A 19,568-nucleotide genomic window follows, 5' to 3' on the forward strand; every position below is an offset into this window, starting at 1 on the left:
CTCTGGGTTACACTCTGTTTCTGTAATCTCTGGGTTATGCTCTCTCTGTCTCTGTAATCTCTGTGTTGATCGCTCTCTCTCTCTCTCTCTGTAATCTGTGTTGCTCTCTCTCTCTATAGTCTCTGGGTTGCCCTGTCTCTGTCTCTGTAATCTCTGTGTTGCTCACTCTCTCTCTCTGTAATCTCTGTGTTGCTCTCACTCTCTCTGTCATCTCTGTGTTGCCCTCTCTCTCTGTAATCTTTGGGGTGCCCTCTCACTCTGTCTCTGTAATCTCTGTGTTGCTCACTCTCTCTCTGTAATCTCTGGGTTGCCCTCTCTCTGTCTCTGTAATCTCTGTGTTACACTCTCCCTCTGTCTCTGTAATTTCTGGGTTGACCTCTCTGTCTCTGTAATCTCTGGGTTACACACTGTCTCTGTAATCTCTGGGTTGCTCACTCTCTCTCTGTCTGTAATCTCTGTGTTGCTCACTCTCTCTCTGTAATCTCTCGGTCGCCCAGTCTCTGTCTCTGTAATCTCTGTGTTGCTCACTCTGTCTCTCTCTCTCTCTCTGTAATCTCTGTGTTGCTCTCATTCTCTCTGTCATCTCTGTGTTGCCCTCTCTCGCTGTAATCTCTGGGTTGCCCTCTCTCTCTGTCTCTGTAATCTCTGGGTTACACACTGTCTCTGTAATCTCTGTGTTGCTCACTCTCTCTCTGTAATCTCTGTGTTACACTCTCCCTCTGTCTCTGTAATCTCTGGGTTGACATCACTGTCTCTGTAATCTCTGGGTTGCTCACTCTCTCTGTAATCTCTAGGTTACGCTCTCTCTGTCTCTGTAATCTCTGGGTTAGCCTTTCTCTCTCTGTAATCTCTGGGTTATGCTCTCTCCGTCTCTGTAATCTCTGTGTTGCTCGCTCTCTCTCTCTCTCTATAATCTGTGTTGCTCTCTCTCTCTATAGTCTCTGGGTTGCCCTGTCTCTGTCTCTGTAATCTCTGTGTTGCTCACTCTCTCTCTCTCTGTAATCTCTGTGTTGCTCTCACTCTCTCTGTCATCTCTGTGTTGCCCTCTCTCTCTGTAATCTCTGGGTTGCCCTCTCTGTCCCTGTAACCTCTGTGTTGCTCACTATCTCTCTCTCTGTAATCTCTGTGTTGCTCTCACTCTCTCTGTCATCTCTGTGTTGCCATCTCTCTCTGTAATCTTTGGGTTGCCCTCTCACTATGTCTCTGTAATCTCTGTGTTGCTCACTCTCTCTCTGTAATCTCTGGGTTGCCCTCTCTCTGTCTCTGTAATCGCTGTGTTACACTCTCCCTCTGTCTCTGTAATTTCTGGGTTGCTCTCTCTCTTTCTGTAACCTCTCGGTCGCCCTGTCTCTGTCTCTGTAATCTCTGTCTTGCTCACCCTCTCTCTCTCTGGGTTGCGCTCTCTCTCTGTAATCTCTATGTTGTGCTCTCTCTGTCACTGCAATCTATGGGTTGCCCTGTCTCTCTGTCTCTGTAATCTCTGGGTTACACACTGTCTCTGTAATCTCTGGGTTGCCCTCCCTCTCTCTCTGCCTGTAATCTCTGTGTTGCTCTCACTCTCTCTGTCATCTCTGTGTTGCCCTCTCTCTCTGTAATCTCTGGGTTGTCCTCTCTCTCTGTCTCTGCAATCTCTGTGTTGCTCACTCTCTCCCTTTATGGAATCTCTGTGTTGCTCTCAATCTATCTGTCATCTCTGTTTTGCCCTTTCTCTCTGTAATCTTTGGGTTGCCCTCTCACTCTGTCTCTGTAATCTCTGTGTTGCTCACTCTCTCTCTCTAATCTCGGGTTGCCCTCTCTCTCTGTCTCTGTAATCTCTGGGTTACACACTGTATCTGTAATCTCTGTGTTGCTCACTCTCTCTCTGTAATCTCTGGGTTGCCCTCTCTCTGTCTCTGTAATCTCTGGGTTACACTCTGTTTCTGTAATCTCTGGGTTATGCTCTCTCTGTCTCTGCAAACTCTGTGTTGCTCACTCTCTCTCTCTCTCTCTGTAATCTGTGTTGCTCTCTCTCTCTGTAATCTCTGTGTTGCTCACTCTCTCTCTGTAATCTCTGGGTCGCCCTGTCTCTGTAATCTCTGTGTTGCTCACTCTCTCTCCCTTTCGCTGTAATCTCTGTGTTGCTCTCAAACTCCCTGTCATCTCTGTGTTGCCCTCTCTCGCTGTAATCTCTGGGTTGCCCTCTCTCTCTGTCTCTGTAATCTCTGGGTTACACACTCTCTCTCTGTAATCTCTGGGTGGCCTTCTCTCTGTCTCTGTAATCTCTTGGTTAGCCTTTCTCTCTCTGTAATCTCTGGGTTATGCTCTCTCCGTCTCTGTAATCTCTGTGTTGCTCACTCTCTCTATCTCTCTCTGTAATCTGTGTTGCTCTCTCTCTCTGTAATCTCTGGGTGGCCCTCTCTCTGTAATCTCTGTGTTACACTCTCCCTCTGTCTCTGTAATCTCTGGGTTACACACTGTCTCTGTAATCTCTGGGTTGCTCTCTCTCTCTCTCTGTAATCTCTGGGTTGCCCTCTCTCACCGTCTCTGTAATCTCCGGGTTGCCCTATCTCTATCTCTCTCTGTAATCTCTGGGTTACCCTGTCTCTGTCATCTCTGGGTTACGTCCTCTCTCTATCTCTTATCTCTAGGTTGCCCTCTCTCTGTCTCTGTAATCTGTGTTGCTCTCTCTCTCTATAGTCTCTGGGTTGCCCTCTCTCTCTGTCTCTGTAATCTCTGTGTTGCTCACTATCTCTCTCTCTGTAATCTCTGTGTTGCTCTCACTCTCTCTGTCATCTCTGTGTTGCCATCTCTCTCTGTAATCTTTGGGTTGCCCTCTCACTCTGTCTCTGTAATCTCTATGCTGCTCACTCTCTCTCTGTAATCTCTGGGTTGCCCTCTCTCTGTCTCTGTAATCGCTGTGTTACACTCTCCCTCTGTCTCTGTAATTTCTGGGTTGCTCTCTCTCTTTCTGTCTGTAATCTCTGTGTTGCTCACTCTCTCTCTCTAATCTCTCGGTCGCCCTGTCTCTGTCTCTGTAATCTCTGTCTTGCACACCCTCTCTCTCTCTGGGTTGCGCTCTCTCTCTGTAATCTCTATGTTGTGCTCTCTCTGTCTCTGCAATCTATGGGTTGCCCTGTCTCTCTGTCTCTGTAATCTCTGGGTTACACACTGTCTCTGTAATCTCTGGGTTGCCCTCCCTCTCTCTCTGCCTGTAATCTCTGTGTTGCTCGCTCTCTCTGTAATGTCTGGGTTGCACTGTCACTGTCTCTGTAATCTCTGTGTTGCTCACTCTCTCTCTCTCTCTGTAATCTCTGTGTTGCCCTCTCACACTGTCTCTGTAATCTCTGTGTTGCTCTCTCTCTCTCTCTCTCTGTAATTTCTGGGTTGCTTGCTCTCGGTCTCTGTAATCTCTGGGTTGCTCGCTCCCGCTCTCTCTCTCTGTAATCTCTGTGTTGCTCTCTCTCTCTCTGTAATTGCTGGGTTGCTCGCTCTCTGTCTCTGTAATCTCGGGGTTACACACTGTCTCTGCAATCTCTGCGTTGCTCACTCTCTCTCTGTAATCTCTGGGTTGCCCTCTCTCTCTCTCCGTATGTAATCTCTGTGTTGCTCAGTCTCTCTCTCTCTCTCTCTGTAATCTCTGTGTTGCTCTCATTCTCTCTGTCATCTCTGTGTTGCCCTCTCTCGCTGTAATCTCTGGGTTACCCACTCTCTCTGTCTCTGTAATCTCTGGGTTACACTCTGTTTCTGTAATCTCTGGGTTGCCCTCTCTCTCTGTCTCTGTAATCTCTGGGTTACACACTGTCTCTGTAACCTCTGTGTTGCTCACTCTCTGTCTGTGATCTCAGGGTTGCCCTCTCTCTGTCTCTGTAATCTCTGTGTTACACTCTCCCTCTGTCTCTGTAATCTCTGGGTTGACATCACTGTCTCTGTAATCTCTGGGTTACGCACTGTCTCTGTAATTTCTGGGTTGCTCTCTCTCTCTCTCTGTAATCTCTAGGTTACGCTCTCTCTGTCTCTGTAATCTCTGGGTTGCCCTCTCTCTGTCTCTGTAATCTCTTGGTTAGCCTTTCTCTCTCTGTAATCTCTGGGTTATGCTATCTCCGTCTCTCTAATCTCTGTGTTGCTCACTCTCTCTCTATATATAATCAGTGTTGCTCTCTCTCTCTATAGTCTCTGGGTTGCCCTGTCTCTGTCTCTGTAATCTCTGTGTTGCTCACTCTCTCTCTCTCTCTCTGTAAACTCTGGGTTGCCCTCTCTCTCTGTCTCTGTAATCTCTGTGTTGCTCACTATCTCTCTCTCTCTGTAATCTCTGTGTTGCTCTCACTCTCTCTGTCATCTCTGTGTTGCCATCTCTCTCTGTAATCTTTGGGTTGCCCTCTCACTCTGTCTCTGTAATCTCGGTGTTGCCTCTATAATCTATGGGTTGCCCTGTCTCTCTGTCTCTGTAATCTCTGCGTTACACACTGTCTCTGTAATCTCTGTGTTGCTCGCTCTCTCTCTCTGTAATCTCTGGGTTGCCCTGTCTCTGTCTCTGTAATCTCTGTGTTGCTCTCACTCTCTCTGTAATCTCTGTCTTGCCCTCTCTCTCTGTAATCTCTGGGTTGCCCTCTCTCTCTGTCTCTGTCATTTCTGGGTTGGTCTCTCTCTCTCTCTCTCTCTCTCTCTGTAATCTCTGTGTTGCTCTCATTCTCTCTGTCATCTCTGTGTTGCCCTCTCTCGCTGTAATCTCTGGGTTGCCCTGTCTCTCTGTCTCTGTAATCTCTGGGTTACACATTGTCTCTGTAATCTCTGTGTTGCTCGCTCTCTCTCTCTCTCTGTAATCTCTGCGTCGCCCTGTCTCTGTCTCTGTAATATCTGTGTTGCTCGCTCTCTCTCTGTAATTTGTGTTGCTCTCGCTCTCCGTAATCTCTGGGTTGCCCTCTCCCTGTAATCTCTGGGTTGCCCTCTCTCTCTGTCTCTGTAAACTCTGGGTTACACACTGTCCCTGTAATCTCTGTGTAGCCCTCTCTCTCTGTAATCTCTGTGTTGCCCTCTCTCTCTCTGTAATCTCTGTGTAGCCCTCTTTCTCTGTAATCTCTGTGTTACCCTCTCTCTGTCTCTGTAATCCCTGTGTTGCTCTCTCTCTGTAATCTCTGGGTTGCACACTCTCTGTCTCTGTAATCTCTAGGTTGCCTTCTCTCTGTCTCTGTAATCTAAGGGTTACACTCTGTTTCTATAATCGCTGGGTTGCCCTCTCTCTCTCTCTGTAATCTCTGGGTTGCCCTCCCGCTCTCTCCCTCTCTCTCTGTAATCTCTGTGTTGCCCTCTCTCTGTCTCTGTAATCCCTGTGTTGCTCTCTCTCTGTAATCTCGGGGTTGCACACTCTCTGTCACTGTAATCTTAGTGTTGCCCTCTCTCTCTGTAATCTCTATGTTGCTCTCTCCCTCTCTCTCTGGGTTGCGCTCTCTCTCTGTAATCTCTATGTTGTGCTCTCTCTGTCTCTGCAATCTATGGGTTGCCCTGTCTCTCTGTCTCTGTAATCTCTGGGTTACACACTGTATCTGTAATCTCTGGGTTGCCCTCCCTCTCTCTCTGTCTGTAATGTCTGTGTTGCTCGCTCTCTCTCTGTAATCTCTGGGTTGCACTGTCTCTGTCCCTGTAATCTCTGTGTTGCTCACTCTCTCTCTCTCTCTGTAATCTCTGTGTTGCTCTCTCTCTCTCTCTGTAATCTCTGTGTTGCCCTCTCACACTGTCTCTGTAATCTCTGTGTTGCTCTCTCTCTCTCTCTGTAATTTCTGGGTTGCTTGCTCTCTGTCTCTGTAATCTCTGGGTTGCTCGCTCCCTCTCTCTCTCTCTGTAATCTCTGGGTTGCTCTCGCTCTCTGTAATCTTTGGGTTGCCCTCTCACTCTGTCTCTGTAATTTCTGTGTTGCTCTCTCTCTCTCTCTGTAATTGCTGGGTTGCTCGCTCTCTGTCTCTGTAATATCGGGGTTACACACTGTCTCTGCATTCTCTGCGTTGCTCACTCTCTCTCTGTAATCTCTGGGTTGCCCTCTCTCTCTCTCCGTCTGTAATCTCTGTGTTGCCCACTCTCTCTCTCTCTCTCTCTCTCTCTCTCTCTGTAATCTCTGTGTTGCTCTCATTCTCTCTGTCATCTCTGTGTTGCCCTCTCTTGCTGTAATCTCTGGGTTGCCCTCTCTCTCTGTCTCTGTAATTTCTGGGTTACACACTGTCTCTGTAATCTCTGTGTTGCTCACTCTCTCTCTGGAATCTCTGGGTTGCCTTCTCTCTGTCTCTGTAATTTCTGTGTTACACTCTCCCTCTGTCTCTGTAATTTCTGGGTTGACCTCTCTGTCTCTGTAATCTCTGGGTTACGCACTGTCTCTGTAATTTCTGGGTTGCTCTCTCTCTCTCTCTCTGTAATCACTAGGTTACACTCTCTCTGCCTCTGTAATCTCTGGGATAGCCTCTCTCTCTCTGTAATCTCAGGGTTATGTTCTCTCTCTATCTCTTAGCTCTAGGTTGCCCTCTCTCTGTCTCTGTAATCTCTGGGTTACACTCTGTTTCTGTAATCTCTGGGTTATGTTCTCTCTGTCTCTGTAATCTCTGTGTTGCTCTCTCTCTCTATCTCTGTAATCTGTGTTGCTCTCTCTCTCTATAGTCTCTGGGTTGCCCTGTCTCTGTCTCTGTAATCTCTGTGTTGCTCATTCTCTCTCTCTCTCTGTAATCTCTGTGTTGCTCTCACTCTCTCTGTCATCTCTGTGTTGCCCTCTCTCTCTGTAATCTCTGGGTTGCCCTCTCTCTCTGTCTCTGTAATCTCTGTGTTGCTCAATCGCTCTCTCTCTGTAATCTCTGTGTTGCTCGCACTCTCTCTGTTATCTCTGTGTTGCCATCTCTGTAATCTTTTGGTTGCCCTCTCACTCTGTCTCTGTAATCTCTGTGTTGCTCACTCTCTCTCTGTAATCTCTGGGTTGCCCTCTCTCTGTCTCTGTAATCTCTGTGTTACACTCTCCCTCTGTCTCTGTAATTTCTGGGTTGACCTCTCTGTCTCTGTAATCTCTGGGTTACGCACTGTCTCTGTAATCTCTGGGTTGCTCTCTCTCTTTCTGTCTGTAATCTCTGTGTTGCTCACTCTCTCTCTCTGTAATCTCTCGGTCGCCCTGTCTCTGTCTCTGTAATCTCTGTCTTGCTCACCCTCTCTCTCTCTGGGTTGCGCTCTCTCTCTGTAATCTCTATGTTGTGCTCTCTCTGTCTCTGCAATCTATGGGTTGCCCTGTCTCTCTGTCTCTGTAATCTCTGGGTTACACACTGTCTCTGTAATCTCTGGGTTGCCCTCCCTCTCTCTCTGCCTGTAATCTCTGTGTTGCTCGCTCTCTCTGTAATGTATGGGTTGCACTGTCACTGTCTCTGTAATCTCTGTGTTGCTCACTCTCTCTCTCTCTCTGTAATCTCTGTGTTGCCCTCTCACACTGTCTCTGTAATCTCTGTGTTGCTCTCTTTCTCTCTCTGTAATTTCTGGGTTGCTTGATCTCTGTCTCTGTAATCACTGGGTTGCTGGCTCCCTCTCTCTCTCTCTGTAATCTCTGGGTTGCTCTCTCTCTCTGTAATCTTTGGGTTGCCCTCTCACTCTGTCTCTGTAATCTCTGTGTTGCTCTCTCTCTCTCTGTAATTGCTGGGTTGCTCCCTCTCTGTCTCTGTAATCTCGGGGTTACACACTGTCTCTGCAATCACTGCGTTGCTCACTCTCTCTCTGTAATCTCTGGGTTGCCCTCTCTCTCTCTCCGTATGTAATCTCTGTGTTGCTCAGTCTCTCTCTCTCTCTCTCTCTCTGTAATCTCTGTGTTGCTCTCATTGTCTCTGTCATCTCTGTGTTGCCCTCTCTCGCTCTAATCTCTGGGTTGCCCTCTCTCTCTGTCTCTGTAATTTCTGGGTTACACACTGTCCCTGTAATCTCTGTGTTGCTCACTCTCTCTCTGTAATCTCTGGGTTGCCCTCTCTCTGTCTCTGTAATCTCTGTGTTACACTCTCCCTCTGTCTCTGTAATTTCTGGGTTGACTTCTCTGTCTCTGTAATCTCTGGGTTACGCACTGTCTCTGTAATTTCTGGGTTGCTCTCACTCTCTCTCTCTGTAATCACTAGGTTACGCTCTCTGTGTCTCTGTAATATCTGGGTTGCCCTCTCTCTGTCTCTGTAATCTCTGGGTTAGCCTCTCTCTCTCTGTAATCTCGGGGTTACGTTCTCTCTCTATCTCTTATCTCTAGGTTGCCCTCTCTCTGTCTCTGTAATCTCTGGGTTCGCCTTTCTCTCTCTGTAATTTCTGGGTTATGCTCTCTCCGTCTCTGTAATCTCTGTGTTGCTCGCTCTCTCTCTCTCTATAATCTGTGTTGCTCTCTCTCTCTATAGTCTCTGGGTTGCCCTGTCTCTGTCTCTGTAATCTCTGTGTTGCTCACTCTCTCTCTCTGTAATCTCTGTGTTGCTCTCACTCTCTCTGTCATCTCTGTTTTGCCCTCTCTCTCTGTAATCTTTGGGTTGCCCTCTCACTCTGTCTCTGTAATCTCTGTGTTGCTCACTCTCTCTCTCTAATCTCGGGTTGCCCTCTCTCTCTGTCTCTGTAATCTCTGGGTTACACACTGTATCTGTAATCTCTGTGTTGCTCACTCTCTCTCTGTAATCTCTGGGTTGCCCTCTCTCTGTCTCTGTAATCTCTGGGTTACACTCTGTTTCTGTAATCTCTGGGTTATGCTCTCTCTGTCTCTGTAATCTCTGTGTTGCTCACTCTCTATCTCTCTCTCTGTAATCTGTGTTGCTCTCTCTCTCTGTAATCTCTGTGTTGCTCACTCTCTCTCTGTAATCTCTGGGTCGCCCTGTCTCTGTAATCTCTGTGTTGCTCACTCTCTCTCCCTCTCTCTGTAATCTCTGTGTTGCTCTCAAACTCCCTGTCATCTCTGTGTTGCCCTCTCTCGCTGTAATCTTTGGGTTGCCCTCTCACTATGTCTCTGTAATCTCTGTGTTGCTCACTCTCTCTCTGTAATCTCTGGGTTGCCCTCTCTCTGTCTCTGTAATCGCTGTGTTACACTCTCCCTCTGTCTCTGTAATTTCTGGGTTGCTCTCTCTCTTTCTGTCTGTAATCTCTGCGTTGCTCACTCTCTCTCTCTAATCTCTCGGTCGCCCTGTCTCTGTCTCTGTAATCTCTGTCTTGCTCACCCTCTCTCTCTCTGGGTTGCGCTCTCTCTCTGTAATCTCTATGTTGTGCTCTCTCTGTCTCTGCAATCTATGGGTTGCCCTGTCTCTCTGTCTCTGTAATATCGGGGTTACACACTGTCTCTGCAATCTCTGTGTTGCTCACTCTCTGTCTCTGTAATCTGTGTTGCTCTCTCTCTCTATAGTCTCTGGGTTGCCCTTTCTCTGTCTCTGTAATCTCTGTGTTGCTCACTCTCTCTCTCTCTGTAATCTCTGTGTTGCTCTCACTCTCTCTGTCATCTCTGTGTTGCCCTCTCTCTCTGTAATCTCTGGGTTGCCCTCTCTCTGTGTCTCTGTAATCTCTGTGTTGCTCACTCTCTCTCTCTGTAATCTCTGTGTTGCTCTCACTCTCTCTGTCATCTCTGTGTTTCCATCTCTCTCTGTAATCTTTGGGTTGCCCTCTCACTCTGTCTCTGTAATCTCTGTGTTGCTCACTCTCTCTCTGCAATCTCTGGGTTGCCCTCTCTCTCTCTCTGTAATCGCTGTGTTACACTCTCTCTCTCTCTCTGTAATTTCTGGGTTGCTTGATCTCGGTCTCTGTAATCTCTGGGTTGCTCACTCCCTCTCTCTCTCTCTGTAATCTCTGTGTTGCTCTCTCTCTCTCTGTAATTGCTGGGTTGCTCGCTCTCTGTCTCTGTAATCTCGGGGTTACACACTGTCTCTGCAATCTCTGCGTTGCTCACTCTCTCTCTGTAATCTCTGGGTTGCCCTCTCTCTCTCTCCGTATGTAATCTCTGTGTTGCTCAGTCTCTCTCTCTCTCTCTGTAATCTCTGTGTTGCTCTCATTCTCTCTGTCATCTCTGTGTTGCCCTCTCTCGCTGTAATCTCTGGGTTGCCCACTCTCTCTGTCTCTGTAATCTCTGGGTTACACAATGTTTCTGTAATCTCTATGTTATGCTCTCTCTGTCTCTGTAATCTCTGTGTTGATCGCTCTCTCTCTCTCTGTAATCTGTGTTGCTCTCTCTCTCTATAGCCTCTGGGTTGCCCTGTCTCTCTCTCTGTAATCTCTGTGTTGCTCACTCTCTCTTTCTGTAATCTCTGTGTTGCTCTCACTCTCTCTGTCATCTCGGTGTTGCCCTCTCTCTCTGTAATCTTTGGGTTGCCTTCTCACGCTGTCTCTGTAATCTCTGTGTTGCTCACTCTCTCTCTCTCTCTCTGTAATCTCTGTGTTGCTCTCATTCTCTCTGTCATCTCTGTGTTGCCCTCTCACACTGTCTCTGTAATCTCTGTGTTGCTCTCCCTCTCTCTCTCTCTGTAATTTCTGGGTTGCTTGATCTCTGTCTCTGTAATCTCTGGGTTGCTCGCTCCCTCTCTCTCTCTCTGTAATCTCTGTGTTGCTCTCTCTCTCTCTGTAATTGCTGGGTTGCTCGCTCTCTGTCTCTGTAATCTCGGGGTTACACACTGTCTCTGCAATCTCTGCGTTGCTCACTCTCTGTCTCTGTAATCTGTGTTGCTCTCTCTCTCTATAGTCTCTGGGTTGCCCTGTCTCTGTCTCTGTAATCTCTGTGTTGCTCACTCTCTCTCTCTCTGTAATCTCTGTGTTGCTCTCACTCTCTCTGTCATCTCTGTGTTGCCCTCTCTCTCTGTAATCTCTGGGTTGCCCTCTCTCTCTGTCTCTGTAATCTCTGTGTTGCTCACTCTCTCTCTCTGTAATCTCTGTGTTGCTCTCACTCTCTCTGTCATCTCTGTGTTGCCATCTCTCTCTGTAATCTTTGGGTTGCCCTCTCACTCTGTCTCTGTAATCTCTGTGTTTCTCACTCTCTCTCTGTAATCTCTGGGTTGCCCTCTCTCTCTCTCTGTAATCGCTGTGTTACACTCTCCCTCTGTCTCTGTAATTTCTGGGTTGCTCTCTCTCTTTCTGTCTGTATTCTCTGTGTTGCTCACTCTCTCTCTCTAATCTCTCGGTCGCCCTGTCTCTGTCTCTGTAATCTCTGTCTTGCTCACCCTCTCTCTCTCTGGGTTGTGCTCTCTCTCTGTAATCTCTATGTTGTGCTCTCTCTGTCTCTGCAATCTATGGGTTGCCCTGTCTCTCTGTCTCTGTAATATCGGGGTTACACACTGTCTCTGCAATCTCTGTGTTGCTCACTCTCTGTCTCTGTAATCTGTGTTGCTCTCTCTCTCTATAGTCTCTGGGTTGCCCTTTCTCTGTCTCTGTAATCTCTGTGTTGCTCACTCTCTCTCTCTCTGTAATCTCTGTGTTGCTCTCACTCTCTCTGTCATCTCTGTGTTGCCCTCTCTCTCTGTAATCTCTGGGTTGCCCTCTCTCTGTGTCTCTGTAATCTCTGTGTTGCTCACTCTCTCTCTCTGTAATCTCTGTGTTGCTCTCACTCTCTCTGTCATCTCTGTGTTTCCATCTCTCTCTGTAATCTTTGGGTTGCCCTCTCACTCTGTCTCTGTAATCTCTGTGTTGCTCACTCTCTCTCTGCAATCTCTGGGTTGCCCTCTCTCTCTCTCTGTAATCGCTGTGTTACACTCTCTCTCTCTCTCTGTAATTTCTGGGTTGCTTGATCTCGGTCTCTGTAATCTCTGGGTTGCTCACTCCCTCTCTCTCTCTCTGTAATCTCTGTGTTGCTCTCTCTCTCTCTGTAATTGCTGGGTTGCTCGCTCTCTGTCTCTGTAATCTCGGGGTTACACACTGTCTCTGCAATCTCTGCGTTGCTCACTCTCTCTCTGTAATCTCTGGGTTGCCCTCTCTCTCTCTCCGTATGTAATCTCTGTGTTGCTCAGTCTCTCTCTCTCTCTCTGTAATCTCTGTGTTGCTCTCATTCTCTCTGTCATCTCTGTGTTGCCCTCTCTCGCTGTAATCTCTGGGTTGCCCACTCTCTCTGTCTCTGTAATCTCTGGGTTACACAATGTTTCTGTAATCTCTATGTTATGCTCTCTCTGTCTCTGTAATCTCTGTGTTGATCGCTCTCTCTCTCTCTGTAATCTGTGTTGCTCTCTCTCTCTATAGCCTCTGGGTTGCCCTGTCTCTCTCTCTGTAATCTCTGTGTTGCTCACTCTCTCTTTCTGTAATCTCTGTGTTGCTCTCACTCTCTCTGTCATCTCGGTGTTGCCCTCTCTCTCTGTAATCTTTGGGTTGCCTTCTCACGCTGTCTCTGTAATCTCTGTGTTGCTCACTCTCTCTCTCTCTCTCTGTAATCTCTGTGTTGCTCTCATTCTCTCTGTCATCTCTGTGTTGCCCTCTCACACTGTCTCTGTAATCTCTGTGTTGCTCTCCCTCTCTCTCTCTCTGTAATTTCTGGGTTGCTTGATCTCTGTCTCTGTAATCTCTGGGTTGCTCGCTCCCTCTCTCTCTCTCTGTAATCTCTGTGTTGCTCTCTCTCTCTCTGTAATTGCTGGGTTGCTCGCTCTCTGTCTCTGTAATCTCGGGGTTACACACTGTCTCTGCAATCTCTGCGTTGCTCACTCTCTGTCTCTGTAATCTGTGTTGCTCTCTCTCTCTATAGTCTCTGGGTTGCCCTGTCTCTGTCTCTGTAATCTCTGTGTTGCTCACTCTCTCTCTCTCTGTAATCTCTGTGTTGCTCTCACTCTCTCTGTCATCTCTGTGTTGCCCTCTCTCTCTGTAATCTCTGGGTTGCCCTCTCTCTCTGTCTCTGTAATCTCTGTGTTGCTCACTCTCTCTCTCTGTAATCTCTGTGTTGCTCTCACTCTCTCTGTCATCTCTGTGTTGCCATCTCTCTCTGTAATCTTTGGGTTGCCCTCTCACTCTGTCTCTGTAATCTCTGTGTTTCTCACTCTCTCTCTGTAATCTCTGGGTTGCCCTCTCTCTCTCTCTGTAATCGCTGTGTTACACTCTCCCTCTGTCTCTGTAATTTCTGGGTTGCTCTCTCTCTTTCTGTCTGTATTCTCTGTGTTGCTCACTCTCTCTCTCTAATCTCTCGGTCGCCCTGTCTCTGTCTCTGTAATCTCTGTCTTGCTCACCCTCTCTCTCTCTGGGTTGTGCTCTCTCTCTGTAATCTCTATGTTGTGCTCTCTCTGTCTCTGCAATCTATGGGTTGCCCTGTCTCTCTGTCTCTGTAATCTCTGGGTTACACACTGTCTCTGTAATCTCTGGGTTGCCCTCCCTCTCTCTCTGCCTGTAATCTCTGTGTTGCTCGCTCTCTCTGTAATGTCTGGGTTGCACTGTCACTGTCTCTGTAATCTCTGTGTTGCTCACTCTCTCTCTCTCTCTGTAATCTCTGTGTTGCCCTCTCACACTGTCTCTGTAATCTCTGTGTTGCTCTCTCTCTCTCTCTCTCTCTCTGTAATTTCTGGGTTGCTTGATCTCTGTCTCTGTAATCTCTGGGTTGCTCGCTCCCTCTCTCTCTCTCTGTAATCTCTGTGTTGCTCTCTCTCTCTCTGTAATTGCTGGGTTGCTCGCTCTCTGTCTCTGTAATCTCGGGGTTACACACTGTCTCTGCAATCTCTGCGTTGCTCACTCTCTCTCTTTAATCTCTTGGTTGCCCTCTCTCTCTCTCCGTATGTAATCTCTGTGTTGCTCAGTCTCTCTCTCTCTCTCTCTCTGTAATCTCTGTGTTGCTCTCATTCTCTATGTCATCTCTGTGTTGCCCTCTCTCGCTGTAATCTCTGGGTTACCCACTCTCTCTGTCTCTGTAATCTCTGGGTTACACTCTGTTTCTGTAATCTCTGGGTTATGCTCTCTCTGTCTCTGTAATCTCTGTGTTGATCGCTCTCTCTCTCTGTAATCTGTGTTGCTCTCTCTCTCTATCGCCTCTGGGTTGCCCTGTCTCTGTCTCTGTAATCTCTGTGTTGCTCATTCTCTCTCTCTGTAATCTCTGTGTTGCTCTCACTCTCTCTGTCATCTCTGTGTCGCCCTCTCTCTCTGTAATCTTTGGGTTGCCCTCTCACTCTGTCTCTGTAATCTCTGTGTTTCTCACTCTCTCTCTGTAATCTCTGGGTTGCCCTCTCTCTCTCTCTGTAATCGCTGTGTTACACTCTCCCTCTGTCTCTGTAATTTCTGGGTTGCTCTCTCTCTTTCTGTCTGTAATCTCTGTGTTGCTCACTCTCTCTCTCTAATCTCTCGGTCGCCCTGTCTCTGTCTCTGTAATCTCTGTCTTGCTCACCCTCTCTCTCTCTGGGTTGCGCTCTCTCTCTGTAATCTCTATGTTGTGCTCTCTCTGTCTCTGCAATCTATGGGTTGCCCTGTCTCTCTGTCTCTGTAATCTCTGGGTTACACACTGTCTCTGTAATCTCTGGGTTGCCCTCCCTCTCTCTCTGCCTGTAATATCTGTGTTGCTCGCTCTCTCTGTAATGTCTGGGTTGCACTGTCACTGTCTCTGTAATCTCTGTGTTGCTCACTCTCTCTCTCTCTCTGTAATCTCTGTGTTGCCCTCTCACACTGTCTCTGTAATCTCTGTGTTGCTCTCTCTCTCTCTCTCTCTCTCTGTAATTTCTGGGTTGCTTGATCTCTGTCTCTGTAATCTCTGGGTTGCTCGCTCCCTCTCTCTCTCTCTGTAATCTCTGTGTTGCTCTCACTCTCTCTGTCATCTCTGTGTTGCCCTCTCTCTCTGTAATCTTTGGGTTGCCCTCTCACTCTGTCTCTGTAATCTCTGTGTTTCTCACTCTCTCTCTGTAATCTCTGGGTTGCCCTCTCTCTGTCTCTGTAATCGCTGTGTTACACTCTCCCTCTGTCTCTGTAATTTCTGGGTTGCTCTCTCTCTTTCTGTCTGTAATCTCTGCGTTGCTCACTCTCTCTCTCTAATCTCTCGGTCGCCCTGTCTCTGTCTCTGTAATCTCTATGTTGTGCTCTCTCTGTCTCTGCAATCTATGGGTTGCCCTGTCTCTCTGTCTCTGTAATCTCTGGGTTACACACTGACTCTGTAATCTCTGGGTTGCCCTCCCTCTCTCTCTGTCTGTAATCTCTGTGTTGCTCGCTCTCTCTGTAATGTCTGGGTTGCACTGTCACTGTCTCTGTAATCTCTGTGTTGCTCACTCTCTCTCTCTCTCTCTGTAATATCTGTGTTGCTCTCTATCTCTCTCTCTCTGTAATCTCTGTGCTGCCCTCTCACACTGTCTCTGTAATCTCTGTGTTGCTCTCTCTCTCTCTCTCTCTGTAATTTCTGGGTTGCTTGATCTCTGTCTCTGTAATCTCTGGGTTGCTCGCTCCCTCTCTCTCTCTCTCTCTGTAATCTCTGTGTTGCTCTCTCTCTCTGTAATTTCTGAGTTGCTCACTCTCTGTCTCTGTAATCTCGGGGTTACACACTGTCTCTGCAATCTCTGCATTGCTCACTCTCTCTCTGTAATCTCTGGGTTGCCCTCTCTCTCTCTCCGTATGTAATCTGTGTGTTGCTCAGTCTCTCTCTCTCTCTCTCTCTCTGTCATCTCTGTGTTGCCCTCTCTCGCTGTAATCTCTGGGTTGCCCACTCTCTCTGTCTCTGTTATCTCTGTGTTGATCGCTCTCTCTCTCTCTGTAATCTGTGTTGCTCTCTCTCTCTATAGTCTCTGGGTTGCCCTGTCTCTGACTCTGTAATCTCCGTGTTGCTCACTCTCTCTCTCTGTAATCTCTGTGCTGCTCTCACTCTCTCTGTCATCTCTGTGTCGCCCTCTCTCTCTGTAATCTTTGGGTTGCCCTCTCACTCTGTCTCTGTAATCTCTGTGTTGCTCACTCTCTCTCTCTCTCTGTAATCTCTGTGTTGCTCTCATTCTCTCTGTCATCTCTGTGTTGCCCTCTCTCGCTGTAATCTCTGGGTTGCCCTCTCTCTCTGTCTCTGTAATCTCTGGGTTACACACTGTCTCTGTAATCTCTGTGTTGCTCACTCTCTCTCTGTAATCTCTGGGTTGCCCGCTCTCTGTCTCTGTAATCTCTGTGTTACACTCTCCCTCTGTCTCTGTAATCTCTGGGTTGACATCACTGTCTCTGTAATCTCTAGGTTATGCACTGTCTCTGTAATTTCTGGGTTGCTCTCTCTCTCTCTCTGTAATCTCTAGGTTACGCTCTCTGTCTCTGTAATCTCTGGGTTGCCCTCTCTCTGTCTCTGTAATCTCGGGGTTGCCCTCTCTCTCTGTCTCTGTAATCTCTTGGTTAGCCTTTCTCTCTCTGTAATCTCTGGGTTATGCTCTCTCCGTCTCTGTAATCTCTGTGTTGCTCGCTCTCTCTCTCTCTATAATCTGTGTTGCTCTCTCTCTCTATAGTCGCTGGGTTGCCCTGTCTCTGTCTCTGTAATCTCTGTGTTGCTCACTCTCTCTCTCTCTGTAATCTCTGTGTTGCTCTCACTCTCTCTGTCATCTCTGTGTTGCCCTCTCTCTCTGTAATCTCTGGGTTGCCCTCTCTCTCTCTCCGTATGTAATCTCTGTGTTGCTCAGTCTCTCTCTCTCTCTCTCTCTCTCTGTAATCTCTGTGTTGCTCTCATTCTCTCTGTCATCTCTGTGTTGCCCTCTCTCGCTGTAACCTCTGGGTTGCCCTCTCTCTCTGTCTCTGTAATCTCTGGGTTACACATTGTCTCTGTAATCTCTGTGTTGCTCACTCTCTCTCTGTAATCTCTGGGTTGCCCTCTCTCTGTCTCTGTAATCTCTGTGTTACACTCTCCCTCTGTCTCTGTAATCTCTGGGTTGACATCACTGTCTCTGTAATCTCTGGGTTACGCACTGTCTCTGTAATTTCTGGGTTGCTCTCTCTCTCTCTCTCTGTAATCTCTAGGTTACGCTCTCTCTGCCTCTGTAATCTCTGGGTTGCCCTCTCTCTGTCTCTGTAATCTCGGGGTTGCCCTCTCTCTCTGTCTCTGTAATCTCTTGGTTAGCCTTTCTCTCTCTGTAATCTCTGGGTTATGCTCTCTCCGTCTCTGTATTCTCTGTGTTGCTCGCTCTCTCTCTCTCTATAATCTGTGTTGCTCTCACTCTCTATAGTCTCTGGGTTTCCCTGTCTCTGTCTCTGTAATCTCTGTGTTGCTCACTCTCGCTCTCCGTATGTAATCTCTGTGTTGCTCAGTCTCTCTCTCTCTCTCTCTCTCTCTCTGTAATCTCTGTGTTGCTCTCATACTCTCTGTCATCTCTGTGTGGCCCTCTCTCGCTGTAATCTCTGGGTTGCCCTCTCTCTCTGTCTCTGTAATTTCTGGGTTACACACTGTCCCTGTAATCTCTGTGTTGCTCACTCTCTCTCTGTAATCTCTGGGTTGCCCTCTCTCTGTCTCTGTAATCTCTGTGTTACACTCTCCCTCTGTCTCTGTAATTTCTGGGTTGACTTCTCTGTCTCTGTAATCTCTGGGTTATGCACTGTCTCTGTAATTTCTGGGTTGCTCTCACTCTCTCTCTCTGTAATCACTGGGTTACGCTCTCTGTGTCTCTGTAATCTCTGGGTTGCCCTCTCTCTGTCTCTGTAATCTCTGGGTTAGCCTCTCTCTTTCTGTAATCTCGGGTTTATGTTCTCTCTCTATCTCTTATCTCTAGGTTGCCTTCTCTCTGTCTCTGTAATCTCTGGGTTACACTCTGTTTCTGTAATCTCTGGGTTATGCTCTCTCTGTCTCTGTAATCTCTGTGTTGATCGCTCTCTCTCTCTCTCTCTGTAATCTGTGTTGCTCTCTCTCTCTATAGTCTCTGGGTTGCCCTGTCTCTGTCTCTGTAATCTCTGTGTTGCTCACTCTCTCTCTCTGTAATCTCTGTGTTGCTCTCACTCTCTCTGTCATCTCTGTGTTGCCCTCTCTCTCTGTAATCTTTGGGTTGCCCTCTCACTCTGTCTCTGTAATCTCTGTGTTGCTCACTCTCTCTCTGTAATCTCTGGGTTGCCCTCTCTCTGTCTCTGTAATCTCTGTGTTACACTCTCCCTCTGTCTCTGTAATTTCTGGGTTGACCTCTCTGTCTCTGTAATCTCTGGGTTACACACTGTCTCTGTAATCTCTGGGTTGCTCACTCTCTCTCTGTCTGTAATCTCTGTGTTGCTCACTCTCTCTCTGTAATCTCACGGTCGCCCTGTCTCTGTCTCTGTAATCTCTGTGTTGCTCACTCTCTCTCTCTCTCTCTCTGTAATCTCTGTGTTGCTCTCATTCTCTCTGTCATCTCTGTGTTGCCTTCTCTCGCTGTAATCTCTGGGTTGCCCTCTCTCTCTGTCTCTGTAATCTCTGGGTTACACACTGTCTCTGTAATCTCTGTGTTGCTCACTCTCTCTCTGTAATCTCTGTGTTACACTCTCCCTCTGTCTCTGTAATCTCTGGGTTGACATCACTGTCTCTGTAATCTCTGGGTTACGCACTGTCTCTGTAATTTCTGGGTTGCTCACTCTCTCTGTAATCTCTAGGTTACGCTCTCTCTGTCTCTGTAATCTCTGGGTTAGCCTTTCTCTCTCTGTAATCTCTGGGTTATGCTCTCTCCGTCTCTGTAATCTCTGTGTTGCTCGCTCTCTCTCTCTCTCTATAATCTGTGTTGCTCTCTCTCTCTATAGTCTCTGGGTTGCCCTGTCTCTGTCTCTGTAATCTCTGTGTTGCTCTCACTCTCTCTGTCATCTCTGTGTTGCCCTCTCTCTCTGTAATCTCTGGGTTGCCCTCTCTCTCTGTCTCTGTAATCTCTGTGTTGCTCACTATCTCTCTCTCTGTAATCTCTGTGTTGCTCTCACTCTCTCTGTCATCTCTGTGTTGCCATCTCTCTCTGTAATCTTTGGGTAGCGCTCTCACTATGTCTCTGTAATCTCTGTGTTGCTCACTCTCTCTCTGTAATCTCTGGGTTGCCCTCTCTCTGTCTCTGTAATCGCTGTGTTACACTCTCCCTCTGTCTCTGTAATTTCTGGGTTGCTCTCTCTCTTTCTGTCTGTAATCTCTGTGTTGCTCACTCTCTCTCTGTAACCTCTCGGTCGCCCTGTCTCTGTCTCTGTAATCTCTGTCTTGCTCACCCTCTCTCTCTCTGGGTTGCGCTCTCTCTCTGTAATCTCTATGTTGTGCTCTCTCTGTCACTGCAATCTATGGGTTGCCCTGTCTCTCTGTCTCTGTAATCTCTGGGTTACGCACTGTCTCTGTAATCTCTGGGTTGCCCTCCCTCTCTCTCTGCCTGTAGTCTCTGTGTTGCTCTCACTCTCTCTGTCATCTCTGTGTTGCCCTCTCTCTCTGTAATCTCTGGGTTGCCCTCTCTCTCTGTCTCTGTAATCTCTGTGTTGCTCACTCTCTCTCTTTATGGAATCTCTGTGTTGCTCTCAATCTATCTGTCATCTCTGTTTTGCCCTCTCTCTCTGTAATCTTTGGGTTGCCCTCTCACTCTGTCTCTGTAATCTCTGTGTTGCTCACTCTCTCTCTCTAATCTCGGGTTGCCCTCTCTCTCTGTCTCTGTAATCTCTGGGTTACATACTGTATCTGTAATCTCTGTGTTGCTCACTCTCTCTCTGTAATCTCTGGGTTGCCCTCTCTCTGTCTCTGTAATCTCTGGGTTACACTCTGTTTCTGTAATCTCTGG

Source organism: Carcharodon carcharias, chromosome 5 (assembly GCF_017639515.1).
Source record: "Carcharodon carcharias isolate sCarCar2 chromosome 5, sCarCar2.pri, whole genome shotgun sequence".
NCBI lineage: Eukaryota > Metazoa > Chordata > Chondrichthyes > Lamniformes > Lamnidae > Carcharodon > Carcharodon carcharias.